The sequence below is a fragment of the Zootoca vivipara genome, chromosome 3, assembly GCF_965207765.1.
Source record: "Zootoca vivipara chromosome 3, rZooViv2.hap1.1, whole genome shotgun sequence".
NCBI classification, from domain to species: Eukaryota; Metazoa; Chordata; class Lepidosauria; order Squamata; family Lacertidae; genus Zootoca; species Zootoca vivipara.
In genome coordinates this window covers 112,412,603-112,431,231 of record NC_142586.1, presented here as the reverse complement: position 1 = coordinate 112,431,231, position 18,629 = coordinate 112,412,603, and the positions used below count along the sequence as shown (strand labels likewise).

General features: G+C 44.0%; 2 long non-coding RNA genes across 3 annotated transcripts; one reads left to right on the top strand and one right to left on the bottom strand.

The window, feature by feature from the left end:
- Window positions 1–556: 556 nt before the first annotated feature.
- LOC148686420 (uncharacterized) lies at window positions 557–10,248 on the bottom strand. Its single transcript, XR_015949203.1, has 4 exons — window positions 9,836–10,248; window positions 5,440–5,687; window positions 2,346–3,388; window positions 557–730 (listed from the first exon to the last, which is right to left on the bottom strand). It is a non-coding gene; the product is annotated as an uncharacterized LOC148686420 (long non-coding RNA).
- Window positions 8,595–17,925, top strand: LOC148686419 (uncharacterized). Of its 2 annotated transcripts, XR_015949205.1 has the most exons (4): window positions 8,595–9,259; window positions 9,651–9,771; window positions 16,492–16,557; window positions 16,779–17,925. It is a non-coding gene; the product is annotated as an uncharacterized LOC148686419 (long non-coding RNA). The 2 variants fall into 2 exon arrangements; XR_015949204.1 differs by lacking the exon at window positions 16,492–16,557.
- Window positions 17,926–18,629: the final 704 nt, after the last annotated feature.

Here is an 18,629-nt window from a genome sequence, read left to right as displayed (position 1 = left end):
GCAAATGAGATTGATTGATTCACTAAGTGAGTGAGAGATGGGAAACAAGGAAGAAGAAACCATAGATCTTTATTTTGATGTTATAGGAATATGGTGATTGTTAATATTCTGTATATTATGGGTGCTTTAAAGGTGTATATACTTAGCTATTTGGTGTGATCACTGTATTTGGTGTTTTGAAATTTAATAAACTTTAATACTACCGCTAGTTAGTAATAATGAGAAAAAGGAGGTGGTGCAGAGGAGGTGGAAAATAATAGTGAATCATCTCCAGGATGGAACTCTGTCAAAAGGACAAAATAACCCAAACAACCCAGAGCCCCTCAGCTAAGCACACTTTATAGGGAAGGGACATAACTCAGTGGCAGAACATTTTCTTTCCTTGCAGAACGTCTCGGGGTCAACCTCTGGCACCTTCACTTGGGATTGTGAGAGAAAACAGCCAGAAAGCCTGGAAAGTCTGACCTAAATGGGCAACTGCTGACAAGGCTAAGTTGGATGTACCAATGGTCTGACTCTGTATTTGTTCCCATGAAAAATTCACTCACAGCCAGCATAATTTTGAAGGCATTAAACTGCGCTTTTTATTTCCATTAATTTTTGGATACGCAGCAAGGCGCCCCTGAATAGCAGTACATTGTTTGCCTGTGGTCCGAAGGACAGCCTCCTTCATCGCAGAAGCCTCCCATCTTTTCACATGCACGTTCACCTGCCTGTTTGTTGAATCCTCCTGCACAAAAGAAGAACAATTGTCTTAGAGGTGAAGGGAATAAATGTACATCATTGTATGACCTCACCAATTACACACACACACACACACACACACACACACACACACCAGGAAGCACTATTAGCAATGGATTTGAAAAGGGGTGGGAAAAACGATTCCTATTTGTTGAGATTGTCCAACATTATATAATGCCAGCCGCCCAGAGTGGCTGCCAAATTGATAGGGTATGAATAGTAAAAGTATTGTCATAATAATAATAATAATAATAATAATAATAATAATAATAATATATTAGCTGCTTATTACATCTCAACATTTCTTTTCTTCAGCTCTTTCCTTGATACTTTTTGACCTATGTGTGCCTCTTATACTTTCCATCTTGTGGATATCAACTCTGTCAGCCTAAGTTTCTATGTAAGCTCATGCCAGAATGAATTCACCTTTCATACTGAATTTTCTATATAATTCATTGGATTTATATACCGTTTGATTGTAAAAACAAACAAACAAACAAACAAACAAACAAACCACAAAGAGGTCTATATAAGACAAAAGAGTAAAACCAAGAAGAAATTGCAACCACACTTTAAAACAAAGCAATGTTAAAATACTAAAACGGATCAATGTTACCACAACTTTCTAAGCATATGGGCAGCCTTGTCTAAATAACAATGCTTTTAGCAGACACTGAAAAGAATACAGATAAGGTGTCTGCTTGGTCTCAATAGGGAGGGACTTTCAAAGTTTGGAATTCCCTCAAGAAGCAGATGTTTTCCCAGTTCCAAGGAAATTAACTCTCTTAGCTCATAGGTGACACGCTCGTTCTTCTATGTCCCTTGATCTCCATTAGCCCACAATTAAGGGAGTCAGTCAAATTCTATATCCTCAGAAGATGGGAGCTTGTGTTTCTCTGTCCACAAATAATGCAAGTGGACGCCCACAAAATTTCAAAAATGAAATCCTAACAGAAGAAAAATGGTAGAAAGCAGAGAGATTTCTGACTGGCTTCCTGGAGTTCAGTGATGAGAGAGGTATTCCCTTAATACAGGGGTGGGGAAAGAACTTGTATGATGTTTCCTGATTGCCTGGATAGAGGACATGGCAGAGGGGTGTCTGGTGCACACAGACCACAGCCCTCAAAACATTATCAGACTCCTCTTGTAGCAGGACCTAGAACCGCTTATGGTCCCTGCTCTTAGACCTCAGAACCCTTGTTCAACATAGGGCAGGATTTAGGATAGCCTCCTCCTTCTCCCTCCCTCCTACAAACACATTAACTATTCCTAACCTCTTCCACTTCTCTGCTTCTCTGTTTCCTCTGTCCTCCATCCACGTTTCTCCTCTTTTGTCTGAGGCTTGAAAAGCAGGAGAAAAACCTCCCCTAGGCTACACCTCTGTTCTTCCAAACAGGTGGTTTGGGATGGGAAGGAAACATAGCCAGCATCCCCTCCATCCTCATCAAACTCAATATCCTAGCCATTAATAATTTGTCAGGCTGCAACGGAGCAAAGCCCCAGACACAAGCTGGCCATGCTGGTGCTAGATGACTTCAAATCCCATATTTTTCATCTGTCATTTATGCCTCAATGTTTTTAAATTTCAATGCATGTCTTACCTGCAGAAAACAGAAACATCTCAGAAAACAGAAGGGCAACCACGAAAAGCCAGCGCAAACGCATTGCTGAAGCTTTACTCAGATTACTCTGGTGATCGTACTGTGCTTCCTGGACCACTGAATAGCTACCTCTTTGTAGGGTTTTGTGATATACTGACACGTAAGCTCTGTGCATGGGTTATCCGGATGTGATGCACGTGATGACAGGAATGATTCATCAAGGATACAAAAGAGGAACATAAAGTGAAGTTCATGACATTAACCATGAAATATTTTCAGAGTTCAAGGATTGAGTGGCATCTATTGTTTTAACATTTGCTGTTTCCTGCTTTCAGCATTGTGGCCCATGGTTGTTGCTCCTCAAGGAAACATGGAGTACCAAAGCAAGGAAATACTGAACAGTGTGCTTTGACTTAAGGAAGTTTTCTGGATTCAGTGCATTGTAAATTTGATTTTATAACCCTTTGGTTGACAGCTGAGTGGAACACTAAGAGCACTATTGCTATTCTGCTGGCGGCCACACAGAGTGGCTGGAGAAATAGAGCCAGATGAGGAAGGTATACATGATAAAATTATTACTACTACTACTACTACTATCTGAGACAACTGTTGTGATACACAGGACCAAATGCCTTGAACGCAAAAGTGTTCAGTTTGCATAGGACACTGTAGGAAAGATGTTGTTTTGGTGCTCTGAGAGCATCCACAATATGGTTGAATGCAACTCCTTGACTGAGTTTATGTATGGTCTCCTTGATTGAGTTTATGTATGAGAATGGAGACAAGGATGAGCTGGAGGGGCCAATGGTCTGACTCAGTATATATTCCCATGACGCATTCATTCACAGCCAGCACAATTAGGAAGACATTAAACTGGACTTTTTATTTCCATTCCATTTTGACTTGCTCTTAAGCGGGTACACAGCAAGGTACATTGTCGTAGCATATCTTTATTTCCTTGTGACCTGAAGGACAGAATTCTCCAGCGCAGTGACCTCCTTTCGTGATGCACGCTTCTTTACCTTTAATTATATAATCCTTTCCTATACAAAAGAAGAAGAGTTGCATGAGAGGTGAAGGAAATAAATATAAATTGCTGTATGACCTAGAATCATAGAGTTGGAAGAGACCACAAGGGCCATCCAGTCCAACCCCCTGCCAAGCAGGAAACACCACCAAAGCATTCTTGATCCTGTCAAGCCTCCGCTTAAAGACCTCCAAAGAAGGAGACTCCACCACACTCCTTGGTAGCAAATTCCACTGCCGAACAGCTCTTACTGTCAGGAAGTTCCTCCTAATATTTAGGTGGAATCTTCTTTCTTGTAGTTTGAATCCATTGCTCTGTGTCCGCTTCTCTGGAGCAGCAGAAAACAACCTTTCACCATCTTCTATATGACATCCTTTTATATATTTGAACATGGCTATCATATCACCCCTTAACCTTCTCTTCTCCTCGCTAAACATACCCAGCTCCCTAAGCAGTTCCTCATAAGGCATTGTTTCCAAGCCTTTGACTTCAGCCATAACTCCCTCCAAAATGGAAATACTATTAGCCAGTGCTTTTTTTCATATATATATATCGGGGCACTCTCATTTTGACTCAAGACTCATTTTATAGTTCAAATCAGGGGAAATAAATACAGTAAGTGATTAAAAGTACAAAGATTCACAAAATGTTTACAGGTATGCGTACCCCAGCATCCCCCTCCAGAAAAAAAGCACTGCTCTTAGCAATGGATTTCATAAGAGGTGATGGGGGGAAATATTAACAAGGGACTGGTGGACAATGGTAGCAAGTGGAGAAGTTTCTGATTGGCTTCCTCTAGTTTGATGAAAGGAGAGGTTTCTTGTTAATGCAGTGGTGGGGAAACTCAGGCCCAGGATTCAAGTATATGTCACTGAAATTTACTCAGTATTGATCCAGAATAGATTCCAATGTATAGTTAGCAGAGTAACAACTTAAAGACGTTGCAGGATTCCCCAAAAATAGACCAGAGGCAATTCTATCTCATCCAGCAGAGCTTTAGTGCTACTGAAAGCAAATGAGAATAATGGTCACAAATCCAATACATTCAGGATTGGCACCGTCCATAAGAAATCCAGTTGCAGCAGACTTAACTTAAACTTACAATAACTTATAAAAAGTCTAAACCTTAACATTATAGCCTACTATGTACAGAACACCACAGCAGAAGGAAAAGAGATAGGAAGAGTGAAACCCAGGTTCCTTCCAGCCTTACTTTTACAGTCAGCATGACCTTTGCAGAAGAGATAAGAGAACCAGTTCAAACCAGCTGTACTCAGCTTCTCTGAAGGAATAACCCAAACATCATGAACCTTCTGCTTGTTTCTTTCTCACAGAGAAGCTTCCAGAAGTTTCCAGAACCCTCTTGAATTAAGTAGAATAGGAAAGATCAATACTACATATCAGATCAATACTTTCTGCACTAAGAAATACAAACTGACAATATAGTCCACTGAGCCTCTCTGTCAGCCCCTTGGGATTCTTCCCTATACGCCTCCTTGAGTGTTCTTGCGTCATTGGAATGTGTTCATAAACTTGGGGGCCTGGATGGAGGACATGGGATGGCGTGGGTAGAAAAGAACCTACAGGGCACAGTGATTACAACGCTCAGAGGATTCTCAGATTCCCCTTGCAACAGAGGACAGGGCTTAGAGCTGCTCATCATAAGGCAGGATTTGTGACAGCCTCCACTTTTACCCTCTTCCCTAGAGATATCTTTCTGCTTCTCTCTTTCCTTTGCCTTCCATCCACCTCCCTCCTCTTTCTCTGTGGCTTGTAAAGCAGGAAAAACCCATCCCTAGGCTACGCCCCTGTTCTTGCAACCTCAGCCTCCTTGAGTCCACTTGAACCTGAGTCCAAACAAGTGGTTTGGGATGGCAAAGAGACAAAGCCAGCATCTCCTCCATCCCCATCACACTCAATATCCTTTCCATTAATAATTTGTCAGGCTGCAGGGGGACAAAGCCATAGAACATAACATGGGCATGATGATGCTGGATTGACTTCAAACCCCATTTCATTCTTCTGTCATTTCTGTTTGGATGTTTTTAACTTCAATGCATGTCTTACTTGCAGAAAACAGAAGCATCTCAGAAAACAGAAGGGCAACCATGAACAGCCAGCACAAACTCATTGTTGAAACTTGACTTGGATCTCAAGTTGAGCAGCAAGAGCAGACTACTGAAGCAGAATACTCTGATGATAGTTCTGTGCCTCCTGGAAGGTTGAATGTCCACCTATTTGTAGGGTTTTGTGGTATATTGACAGGTAAGCTCTGTGCATGAGTGATCTGGTTGTGATGCACGTGATGACAGGAACTATTCATCAAGGAAAGAAAAGAAGAAAATAAAGTAATCAGAGTTCAAGGTTTTAGTGGCATGTATTACTTTAAATGTTGCAGTCAATATAAAATTTGCAGTTTTCAATATATTTTTTTATTAAATTTTCTGTATTACAATTTCAGATAAACATTTCACATACTTAAAATATCAATGTTTTCCCTTCTTCTCTTTCCATGGTTCATTTTGCATATCTTACATCCCTGCATATTTTACAAAAACGATACCAATCGGTTTTCCATTATTGCATCCGTCAAAGATTATTTACACTGTTGAATTTATCTTAATGCTGCCAGCGATTTCAGCTGTATACAGTTATTTTCCATATACTCAATAAACGTTTCCCAATCTTCCTTAAACGTATGCTCTTCTTGTTCTCTTACTCTATTTGTTAAGTCTGCAAGTTGTTCATTTTCTGTCAACTTAAGTTGCCAATCTTCTTTGGTTGGGACCTTGCTCATTTTGGGGTTAACAAAACACGGGGCGCAGTTGTTACATACATAAATAACCTTTGGCAGATGCAAATTTCGAGGAGCGCAACTGGTTTGCCTGCACTGAGCACCAAGCTGAGAGGGGTTCTGCAACAATGATAAGGGGTTCTGCAACAATGACTTAGAGGTGAGAGGCAAGTGCGAGCTGAATTTTGTTATCGCAAGGAAATACTAAACACTGTGCATTAACATAATGAAGTCTTCAGGATTGGTGCTTCGTAAATTGGGTTTTATGACCCTTTGGTTAACAACTGAAGGGAATGCTTTGACTAAAACAGGGAAGGCTGTTGTGAAACAGGCCCCCGTGCCTTGGATGCTCAGGTTGGGAGAAAAATATGTCTGTCTTCCATGGGTTTGGGTGTACTACCAATCAGTTTAAGCCAATATTCATTATACATTATACATTTGAGAGCAACCAACTTCTGAATGCTCCTAGAGTACCAAAAGCTCATCTTTCCTGCAGATAGATGCTATTCACCTGTCCTGGGATTTTAGTACAGGAGGACACAGACCATTCTCATCATTGAGCTCTCCCTGGGGATAATGTGCAAATTTCCTTCTCTGCCCCTGCCTCCTCGAGATGATGATGATGATGATGATGATGATGATGATGATGATACTTTCACCCCTCCCAACTGACTAGGCTGCCCCCAGTCACTCTGGGTGGCTTCCAAGAGAATATAAAACACACACAATACAGCAGAGATTAAAAGCTTCCTGATATAGGGCTGCCTAGTAAGGAATCGCCTGCCTTCCACTGGGTTGTAATCCAATAGAAGTTCCCCGACTGTTCCTGCTGCATCTCCAACACTGAGGCAATGCTTCATTTACTAAGAAAGAGATCTGTGTTGCTACTGCCAAGGCCACTTTCTCACCCTCTTTATAGAAGTGGTTTTCCTGTGTCTCTTTTTAGGATCCTTGCTGTTGTTATAATATCGTTCATAATCCGGTTGCCTGGGGGAAGCAGGGAATGTATATAATTGTATGGAGTGAGGGGAAAGAGTTCTTGGCATCCTTGGGAACTGTTGCTAAGGAAATTGGAATCTTGGGCAGCTGACCCTTGTAGGGCAGTTAGGCCAGCAAGGAAGGAGATGGGGAGCACTGTTGAGCTAGTGAGAGAGAGAAAAGTGCCGTTGGGGGCTTTTGAATGATATCAGATGATGGGAGACAGCACTCAGAGCCTTGGAGTGGCTGTGGTGGAGGTTGAACAAAATATCAAGGTGGAACAGAAATGGCTGCAGCTGTAGGCTGTGGTCTTTCAAATTGCAAGTGGCACACTTTGTGAGGCCAAAATTTGGTGCTTCCTCGCCTCTCGCCTTCTGTTCTACTCAGTTCACTACACCATAGTTGCAATGCCTGGGCCCCCCTAAGCTCAGCACCCTTTTAATTTCTGATTCCATGTCATGTTATAGTCACATTTGCAGACTGAAACAGTTCTAAGATGGTGGGGGTGTTGTGTTGCGGACTATAAAATTAGTCCCTGCTAGGCTCTGGAATGTCAGATTTCACTGAGAGCTAATATATGGCTGATCTATATTTGTATGTGTGTATGTGTATGTTTGATTGAAAGCTCACAAGCAGGAACCAAGTGTACCATCTTGTGCCCTCTCCACTTGTGATTCCACAGCAACAGGGTACTCGCCAGCCTACTGGCTCCAATCTTGAACTAATGACCACTGCTCTTCTCATCACCACCCAGCTTATGAGTTTGTGTCGCTCTATTTTAAAGCCGTCCAAACTGACAGACATCATTATATATTGTGGTAGCAAGTGTTATTCTTTCACAATGTACTGTTTGGGGACATACTCTCCCCCCCCCCACGCCCTGAATCTCCCAACAACCTGCTTAACTGGATGAATCTTATGAGAGAAGAAGGGACAACAACAGGGCTGGTGCTAGGATTTTTTGTGCCCTAGGCGAAATCACCTTCTGCCCCCCCCCCCAATCCAATCTGCGGCGGAGGGAAAGCGCAGGTCCCGTCGCGGCCTCTCAGCGACCAGAGAGGCCGCGGCAGGAGTCCGGGACAGCTGCGCGGCGTCCGCCGGAGGCCACCACAGCTGCGCTGTAGAAGGGAAGGGCTGATGCTCCCGACGTTCGGGAGACTTTTGCGCACCGGAGTCCACAGGTGTGCTGGGCGCATGAGCCCCACGCGGTGGCTGCCGGAGTCCACAGCCCCGCTGGGCGCATGTGCCCCACTGTGCGCGTGCGCAAAGGTCTCCCAAATGTCGGGAGCATCAGCCCCTCCCACAGCGCGGCTGTGGTGGACTCCGGCGGGCGCCGCGCTGCTGTCTGGTGGGCGCCTGGCAGCCCGGCCGATGGCAGCACCGGGCGGCGGGCGCGGGTGGGTGGGCGGCGGGCGTGCACCGGGTGGCAGGCGGGCGGGCTGGCCAGCGCAGCGCCCCCTCCAGTTTCGCGCCCTAGGCCACCGCCTAGTCTGCCTTGATGAACGCACCGGCCCTGGACAACAACATATCACTATCTGGCTTTTCTATGCCACACACCATTTCATGTGCATGTATCATGATTCCCTGTTCCTTTCAGACCCACCATCCCAACATTTCTGAAGATAAGGCTTGCCTGTGGACTGTAGAGACACGAGACTGAGATCAGAACATTCAGCTTTTAAAGTGGGCTTTAAAAATAGGAGATTGACTGCAGTACATTTGGTTCCTCCCTATCACCTGTAAATGAAGAAACCCAAATAAGGAGTTGGTGCAGAGAAGCAAAACAGTTCAGATTATTCCATTTAAGGAACATTTCAGTCCATGTCCACCGGAAGGAACAAAATTTCCCTTTGATCTGCTGAGAAGCGATTGGATATATGCAGAAGCGCCATAAAGAGAACACTTCGTACAAAAATGCCCCCTTTAAGAACCTTTGCCAGCTTCGTGAACTGTTGCAACCATCCCATGGAGAACCGCAGCGCCAACCTGCTTTTTCATCTCTCAGTTTTGCTGATCCTCCTCAGCGGCAGAGTCTTCCCACCTGTCTTCTTCCAAACATGAAGATCTTTTGCATCAGTTTATTTCTGGTCTCAGTGGTTCTCCTGTATGGATCTGGTGAGGAGCTATTCAAGATGGACTTTGGGAAGAGCATTTGTCAAGGTTAAGGGTCACGAAACACTCAGTGGCTCCAGGGTGTGTCGGAAGAGACAGGGGCATAGATATTCTCCACAGACTTAAACTGAGCTAACAATCATTTTCTCTCTCCCTTAGCAACTGCTCTACAACTCTCAGGATTATTTGGGGGAGAAATCTGATGAGGACTTAAAAAATAATAATGCTATTCACGTCTTCAGGTTGAGAGAAAATGGGCTCCCGACATTCCATATCTTATTTCTTAGGGGTGTGCACAGACCACAAGATGCAACTTGTATCTGTAGCTTTGAGAATGGCTATTTTTTGCACATCTCCAAAAATCTATCGTTAATAGAGGGTTTCCTTTCTGTAGGCTTTATGGTTCCAGCACTAAAGTGAGGTATGGATGCTGACGGCTATTGTGCTAATGAATTATGTCATCCAGGTGATACATTTATTCAACGATGCTACAGATGGAGGCCTTGCTGTCGAAGGTGAGAATATGGGGGTCGAGGGACAAAATGGGATGGAAATAAAAAGTCTAGCATGTTGCCTTACCCACTCTTTAACCCTTTCAGCAATCGGTGGAAAACCTAAATTGCTGTTGGTTTTGATTCAGCGTTAAATATCAGGTTTTCCCGGGGGGGGGGAGCTGTGGGAACAAAAGGAAAGCATACAGACATGGATGAGAAAAGTACAAACCGGAGCAAGGGCTTCTGAGCTGGAGCAAGGACTTCTGAAGTTATTTGCAGTGCCTTGGTGATTCAGATGTAATGGGGGAAATCCTGCAGATATGTGTCTGATCAAAACTATGCTTCTAAGCTGACTGTATAAGTCAGAGGTTTTCAACCTTTTTGACTCCTCGGCTCCCTTGACCAACTACATTCTTTCTGCGGCACCCCTGTGGGGCTGAGGAGCCCAGTTGCATCACCCCTTGTCTGCAGAGCTGGCAGCCTCTCACCCTTTTTTGAACACCCTCCCTTGTGGAGGCTTCCCTCAGCCTCCTCTCCTCTCCCCTCTCCTTGTGAGTCCTCTGGGCAGCTGCTGCTGCTGTCCTTGGTCTCTGAGCTCTCCCCATCCCATGCCAAAGAGAGGTGCCTCCTCACACTACCCCACAGGGGCCTGGGACTTGTCTGTCCATTCCCAACAGCAAGGACTGGCAGACTGGCTGGCTGTGCTGCCTTGCCCACTTGGTTGCTTACTCTGAGGCCACCTCAGCTCCTGGCAACCAGCCTCAGAGGCACCATTCACCTGGGGAATTTGTAGCCAGGGCTGCTGCAACAAACAGCTGTGTAAGCCTTTGGGAGGCAGAGATGCTAGAGGGCATCCAGGGCCGGCTCTAGGTAGAGCCCCGGTGGCGCGGTGTGCCAGGGCGCCGAGCCGGAAACCATGCTGCGTCCTGCGAGGGCGGGGGCGCCGGAGCGATCTCCGCCCCTCAGCACCAGGGCGCCCGACCTGCTCGAGACTGCCCTGAGGGCATCAGAGGAGGGAGGAGAGAAGAAGAGTTTGGATTTGATATCCTGCTTTATCACTACCCGAAGGAGTCTCAAAGCGGCTAACAATCTCCTTTTCCCTTCCTCCCCCACAACAAACACTCTGTGAGGTGAGTGGGGCGGAGAGACTTCAAAGAAGTGTGACTAAACGACTAAACAACAACAACACAAGCCTTGTCTGTAATCCTCGAGAGATTTGGTGGGTGGGGAATCAAGAGTGCTCTAAAGATCATTATATTCAAAGCTAATGTCTCAGCTGTACCAACAGGGGACATCATAGGGGTCTGTTAAATGGATAGAGCATTTTTGCATTCTGAACCAGGGGGAGCTTGAAGTTAATTTTTGTTTCGGGATTGGAAAGGTTAGTTTATGGCAGCCTTCCTCCCCAACCTGGTGCTTTCCAAATATTTGGGACTAACAAATCCCTTCAGCCAGCAGTTGGCAAAGACTGATTTACTGATCCATGCAAGAAGTTATTTCCCAAGGCTGATGCATCTGCAAACAAATAAGTGAAGGAAGATCAAGCAGTTCATGAAACAGATCTCTGGGTCCCTCTGCCTGTACAGCTTAGAAATGTTACTGAGTATTGTGCTTTTCAGTGCTCAGGGTGCTTTAATGATTGTTAACAGACTCAGGTTTCACAACAGCTATTGCAGGTAGACTAGGTCATATTTAGTTCTGTCCATCTGTCAGTATGAAGCTAAGATATTGCCAGCACAAGCTTTCTTCAAAATAGCCTGCAGCCGACCACAGGTCTGAAACCAATGAAAAGCAGCTCCGACGCAGGAACCTAAGGAATCCAAAATGTAGGAAAATAGCGGTAGATTAGCTGGTTCTGCATTTACACATGCGAGACCTGTGCTCAGTTTCCACCCCTGTATACCTGTCTAAAGCTTTTGAAATATTTAATAGTGAAGATGAACGTGACATTGTTGGAGGGGTCTGCCATTTGAACACCTACAACCCTGGGAAGTGCTGGAGTCTTCGTTATATACCACTCGGATACTGCATCCCAAAAGGTGTTTGCTGTAAAAGGTGAGTACAAAGGCTCACTCCCCATAAAATAAAAATTCATTGAGTAGAAGGTGAAATGATTCACATACTCTTGCCTGGAGTTAAGGATGGGGGTGAATTTAATTCAGTTCACATTTAAAGGTGAACTTGCCTAAATCGTGCTTTCCGAATGCAAAAACTATGAACACATTTCTGCTCTGCAAAATGTGGGGATCCTGCTGACACCTATCTCCTGTGTGTGGGTGCTGCTGTTTTGGCAACTTAGTGATCAGAGAAAGAATTTGCTACTTGTATTCATGATACCTACACAATGACTGAGAACTTTGAAATTAGGACGGGATGGGTGAATTGTACAACTCGGAATGTCAAAACCTCTAACTTTTAGGCCAGACAGCTCCTTGCCAGAAAACCTTCGCCTTATGTATTAAGGCCAGCCGGACTGCCTCAAGGACTTTTCACCATCTGAAGGAACACAATGGAATATTTGCAAAGTAATAAATGCAATGTAGTTGTGCTAGTGCAAATCACTCTCTTTTTATTTGAAAGAAGTGGGTCAAAAATATTGTATTTTTATCCAGAAAACCAGTTCGAACAAAAATGTCTAACACACAAGTGAGGAATCTTTGACCCACCGGTTGTTGATGTCATCCAGCTATGTCGGGGGGGGGGGTTTACAACTTCCAATGCCTCTGTGGTCTCATTGAGAGTTGCCCTGATTTAGGCCTATTTGTGCAGGTAGTGGCTGAAGCATATGGGGCTTAAACCTATCCCGAAAGTTGCCCCCAGAAAACAGCTACCTTCACAATAACAGCAGTGGTCAAGTTATCACAGTCCAGAAACAGCAATCACCATTTGCTAGTTGGAGCAAAGAAAAGACATTCCTAACCACTAAGATCACCTAAGCATGTTACGTGTCAGTTATATAACCAAGAGAATCCACAACAGATGATCAAATGATGTTGTACAGATGTTACTGCAACTGTTTTGTAAACATTGCAAACCATTTCCAAGGATGAATCACCCAACAATTGAAGTATCAATTCCTTATAATGAAGTGACTTTCTAATACACACCCCCTCTTAAAAATACTAGGCAGTCAAACTAGTCTTAAGTGCACACACTCTCATCGCTCAGGGTTGCGTATGTTTGCATTATGTCCCGAGCAATGGAAGTCACCGACATTGTTTTGAACCACAGCACGTTCACATCTTGAAACTGGATTTACAACATGTTCTGAATTATAGGCTGTCTTAAGCCAAACGGAACCTTGCTTATCTGAAGCCCTTTAGCTGCCACTGGGGAAATTGTGTTTATTTGTCCAGGTGTCTGATCTGAAGGTGATTTGGGAAGGAGAATTAGATGACATACATCAAAAATGGCTGCATGGAAAGGGTTACTCATATTCTTTCTTTCTTTTCCAAATAATTTTTATTCGTTTTCAAATACAGAATCACAAAAAAACACCAAACAAAACCTCAAAAAAATATAAAACAAAGGGAAAAAACAAAGAATGAAAATACAACATTAAAAAAAGAAAAACTCTCAAATCTTATATTGTTTACTTAACATTGTTGACTTCCTCGATTCCCCCTCACTGGGTCCATTAGATAATCCAATTAAGCAGTTTTCATCTTATCTCTTAAATTAATCTAACGCATTTTATCATTAACACTCAAATATCCTATTCTGAAAATATCATCTATTCTCCACCAATAATTAACTTATCCAAATCAAATATTATTTTCCCTTCCTTTATCTTCTATTTCTCCCCTTAGCCTAGAAATTTTTACCAAGAACTTTCCATAAATTTAAATATTAATTCTTATATCATATAAACATTTAAACCCATTATATCAAATTTAACCCCCCTTCCCCTGAACTCCGGGTCTCCCAGATTCATCAGCGAGTTCCATAAATCATAAATCATTCCAGTTTCGGACCATTAAAATCAATCAAAAAAGTTACACCCATTACTACCCCTCACCCCACTCCCACCCGGCCCCAGCCTACCCACCATTCTTCCTCAATCATCCCCTGATGTCCTCCCATTTCTTCAAATACTGTAGTACAAAACCAACCAACAAAAATTCTCTTCCCCAGCCCTTTCACAATTTTTATTCCCTTTGTATTTTGACTCCAGTATGGATCCTGCCCTCCCTCTCTCACTGGGAGGACATTACTCCATGCTGGCTATTCTTTGGTGACTCATTGAATCAGGCAATTGTTCTGTTCCCCCCTCTCACTGGGGGAACCAATTCCATTACACTGTCCAAGACTGGTGGTTGTTCCTCTTGCGTGACTTCGCTCTCTGTTGGGGTTAATCCTTTTTCTCTGTCCTGACCATTCTGGTTCCTTTCACGCCATTCTGTATTACTTTTACGCAACAATATGTTATTTTGCTGCAGCTCATTTTTCAAGTCCAAGAACAATTCCGAAAAGATCCTTCTGGAAGTCAAGGCCTTCAGACGATGTTATGGCTACAGTCGTCCTGTTTATCTCAGATTTCATGGGAGCAGAGCAGAGCAGGAAGTTAAACAATTGTATTTCCAAAAACCTCAGAAATCAGGCTTATGTCCAAACTGGTTATATTTCCCATTTTTAAAATCTTTTTCGTGTCTTAAAATTCTTATGTCCATCTATAAAAGAAGCAATGTCAAACTCTCTTCACAATTGACAGTTCTCGGTGTCAAAAGGGTAAAACAAATTCCTTTCTATTGTGATGTCATAATGGCAGCTCACTGCTTCCACCCAGGACCCAACTTCAGTTTCCAGAGGGATTTTCCCCAGTCCAAATTGACAATTTTTGCAGGGATTTTGGTGTGTTTAATCTTTCTCCCCTTTTCCCTGTCTCCGGGGGAAGGAATTAAGTCCAGCCCTTGATGTTTAAAAGATTCCTTTCACTTTTCCGGCTATAGGCAAATTAAGTGCATTACAGTCCTCATAATGGGGGAGATTGACTTCCTGTTTAGATCTCCTTCCGTGGCCAATTCTATCCAATTATTTTAAAAAGTTTCTTAAATTTCTCCTCACGGTATCCAATGTCCTTGAATTTTTACAATTTTTAGGAAGAACCGATCGCTGTTGCCTGGCAGGATCGCAGCTTCGTGCCTCCGAGGTAGCTTTGTTCCGATGCGCCGCGATTCGCTCTGACCCCCTGCTCTCTCGCCGCCCCAAAATAGGCAAACCAGGGGATGGGGGAGCTCGCTTCTGGCGTCTGCCGGATCCTCGTCCCCAAAAAACTTGATTTGGGGTTTCTTCTTGGAAGCCGCTGCGCTGGAGCAGTCCCCCCTTCCTCGAAAGCACACCATTCTCCTCAACCGAGGAAAACGATGCCCACCATTGCTTCGCAGTCAGCCAAAAGTCTCCTCTCATGCGCCACTTTCTTCACAAACATTGGGATGGGCTTCCTTGATTTTTAACGATTTATAACACCTTCCGAATCATTTTAACTTCTTTAGAGCTATTGCTTCAATTTGAATTATAAATTTAGCCCTTAACCCAGATTAGGGTTTAGGTCTCAGAATGCTTTGCCACTTTCAATTGGAGCTTGTGGCATCACTGTGTGATGGTGTTGGTTGAACTTCACCAGCTCCCGGCGGAGCACCCCAGTGGGGCTAGCCCAAGCTTGGGAGAGTTGCCAAGAATGCCGCCAGATGCTGCATTTCCTAGTATTCCCCTCCTTGGATTTCGAGGTCCACGGAACCCTGGCGCAACCTCTTCTCCCTCACAGAGCTCAGGAGCTTCCCAGAGGACTGATCCTGCACTCCTTGTAATGGCGGCAGAAAAACAGGAAGTCATCCAGTTCTCTCACCAGCCAGTGTGGTGTAGTGGTTAAGAGCGGTACACTCGTAATCTGGGGAACCGGGTTCATGTCTCCGCTCCTCCACATGCAGCTGCTGGGTGACCTTGGGCTAGTCACACTTCTTTGAAATCTCTCAGCCCCACTCACCTCACAGAGTGTTTGTTGTGGGGGGGGGGGGAAGGGAAAGGAGATTGTTAGCTGCTTTGAGACTCCTTAGGGTAGTGATAAAGAAGGATATCAAATCCAAACTCCTCCTCCTCCTCCTCCTGCTCCTCCTCCTCCTCCTCCTCTTCTTCATGACCCCTCTTTCCTCTGGATCTTCTGGGCAACCGTTCAAAGTTAAGATTAACAATGCTATTTTCTCTTTGATCTGTTTTAATGAGGTTATGTTCCTCTTTAGCCCTTAGCTGGATAGAGACCAAAAGTGGAAGCTTGCCGGCTTGACTTCCGCTAACACACACAATGATAAGAAATGAAACCACCCGATCACGTGACCCTCTGCAATAGTGGCAGTGGGAAATACCAACAGTACCATCCTCCTTCAGTTTGTTCCTTTGCCTCTACATTGGCAAATTCACCCTCTTCAGGAAGATACCACATTGGTGCTACTGCTGAAGCACAGTTGTTTTATGGGATAAAGCCAAACACCATAGTGAAATGTTGCCACACATCTCTGAACTTTTGAGACTTCTCTCACCAAGGCATAACATTTCAGATGGTTGGCCATCTTGTCTTGGGCCTATTGGAGTTGAAAGTCAGTAATATTTGGAGGGCCGAGGATTCAACACCTCTGAGTACAGAATAGTTCAGAATGCCTCTACCAGTACTTTTTTTTAGGATCAATTGGCTGAAGAAGTAATACGACACTGTGAGGTCTGTGAATCATGTTCTCTTCTATTTTACAGTGATGACCCACAGAAACAAATTCCAGATGATATCCCAGAGAATCCTTATATATCACCAAAGCTTTGGTAAAAGATGGCTTCCTTTTTCTGATGTGCCCAGCATTTGATTCAATAGTTTAGCCAAGCCTTTGTTGCACCTCAAGCATTTTCTGCAAGGAAAACCTCCCCTTCTTGCCAGTGCTTTGGCTTCCTCCTTTGACTTCCTCCACTGTCTCTAGAGCTTGCAGCACAAAGTAGATGACACTGTGAGGCCTGTGAGTCTCATTCTGTTCTTTTCTGTTTTTCAGAGACGACCTACAGAAAGATATCTCAGATGATATCCCAGAGAATCCATATATCCATAGCTGCCAAGTTATCCCTTTTTTAAAGGGATTTTCCCTTATGCTGAATAGGCTTCCTCGCGAGAAAAGGGAAAACTTGGCAGCTATGCATATATCTCAGCAGTCTTTTGTAAAAGATGCCTTCACTTTCCAACCAATCTGATGTGCCGAACATTCAGGAGATCAGCCAAGCTTTTGCTGCAACTCAACAACTTTCAGTAAAGGAAATCTCCAGTTTCTTCCAATGCTTTGACCTCCCGATTTTAATAATAATAATAATAAACTGTTGTGCCAATGACTTATTGTGTCAGTTTTCATCAATGCAAACAGGAAGGAAGAGGTGGTTTCTTTCTTTCATTGCTCTCTCACAGGGTTGGGAAAAACCACTGAATTACCTTGTGTGCCCAGGACTTCTTCCCTTCACTCCTTACAACTGTATTTTCCCCATTTTCCCCAAGCAACTGGAAACAGAACAATAGTAAGAAGATTAAAAGAACACAATAAATAGATTGTGCACGAATAGATACATAATCTCTCCTGTTCTTTTGACCCAGCATGAACCAGGCAATTCCTTACAGGAACAACAGCTGTGGAATGGAGGTAGTGGCCAGGAGGGTGGGGGAAGGAAATTTGCTCATGGTCACCAAAATTCCAACTCTCCTATTTTAGCAGCCTAGGACACATCTATAGCTATCTGAAGGAACGATGAGGTTTTGGTGCTCTGAGCATAGCTGCCAAGTTATCCCTTTTTTACAGGGATTTTCCCTTATGCTGAATAGGCTTCCTCATGAGAAAAGCGAAAACTTGGCAGCTATGGCTCTGAGAGAATCCACAAGTTGGCTGCTTTCTCAACTTTACGAGATTTCATAACAAAAACAAGCTGCAGAGTCAGATCCATATTTCATCTAACTCAGAATTGTTTTCATTTTTCTTCATTTGTCTTATTTAATGCTCAAACAAAAGTTCCAGAGCAAGTTAAAAGAAATAAAAAATATGCCCTCTTTCTGGAGACATCCTAGGCACTTCTGCACACAAAGCAAGTGGGTCCGGTGTGCCAACTCTAGGAGGCTGAGGTGTCTTCAGCACCCTCAAACTGATTCCCTCCAAATAGCTATATATAACCCACCCATTTGACTGGGTTGCCCCAGCCACTCTGGACAGATTGGAAAATATGTGAAAACATATTAAAACATTAAATATCGAAAAACGTCCCTATACAGGGCTGCCATCAGATGACTTGGGGGTCAGATAACTCCCTACCCTCCAACAGGGGTGCCAACTTGAACAAAATATTGTGGGGGCTCAGATAAGCTCTGCCCCACACAATCGATCATATGATACAGTGCACACACAGCATTTGAATGGGAATGCCCATCAACTTTGGGGGGGGCACCCTCTCGAATATTTTATTGAGGGGGATAATGCCGCCACAGCCCCTAGGAATTGACTCCCATGCTCTACAACATTTCTCCGATGAAAATAGAAAATTTCTAAGGAAAAAGGGAAAATTCAAGTATCAAATAAGAAATTGAGTCAGCTTCTGAAAATATGGGACCGTGCCTGGAAAATAGGGACACTTGGAGGGTCTACAATATTTGCTGGAAGGAGGCTGTGCCCCCTCAATGTTGATGGGTGGAGGAGGCCAAGCATGGAGCCGAGCATTGGCTCAACTTCAGTGACCATCTCCTCCAGAGCCCTTGATCTCCTTCCAGACTGTGAGATGTCACATGCATAAGGGTCACGCCACGCCTCCTGAATTTTGGGGGCAACTTGGTGTCTCTGATGTGGGCCTGTATAGGCCATCAGCCTTTGTAGTTG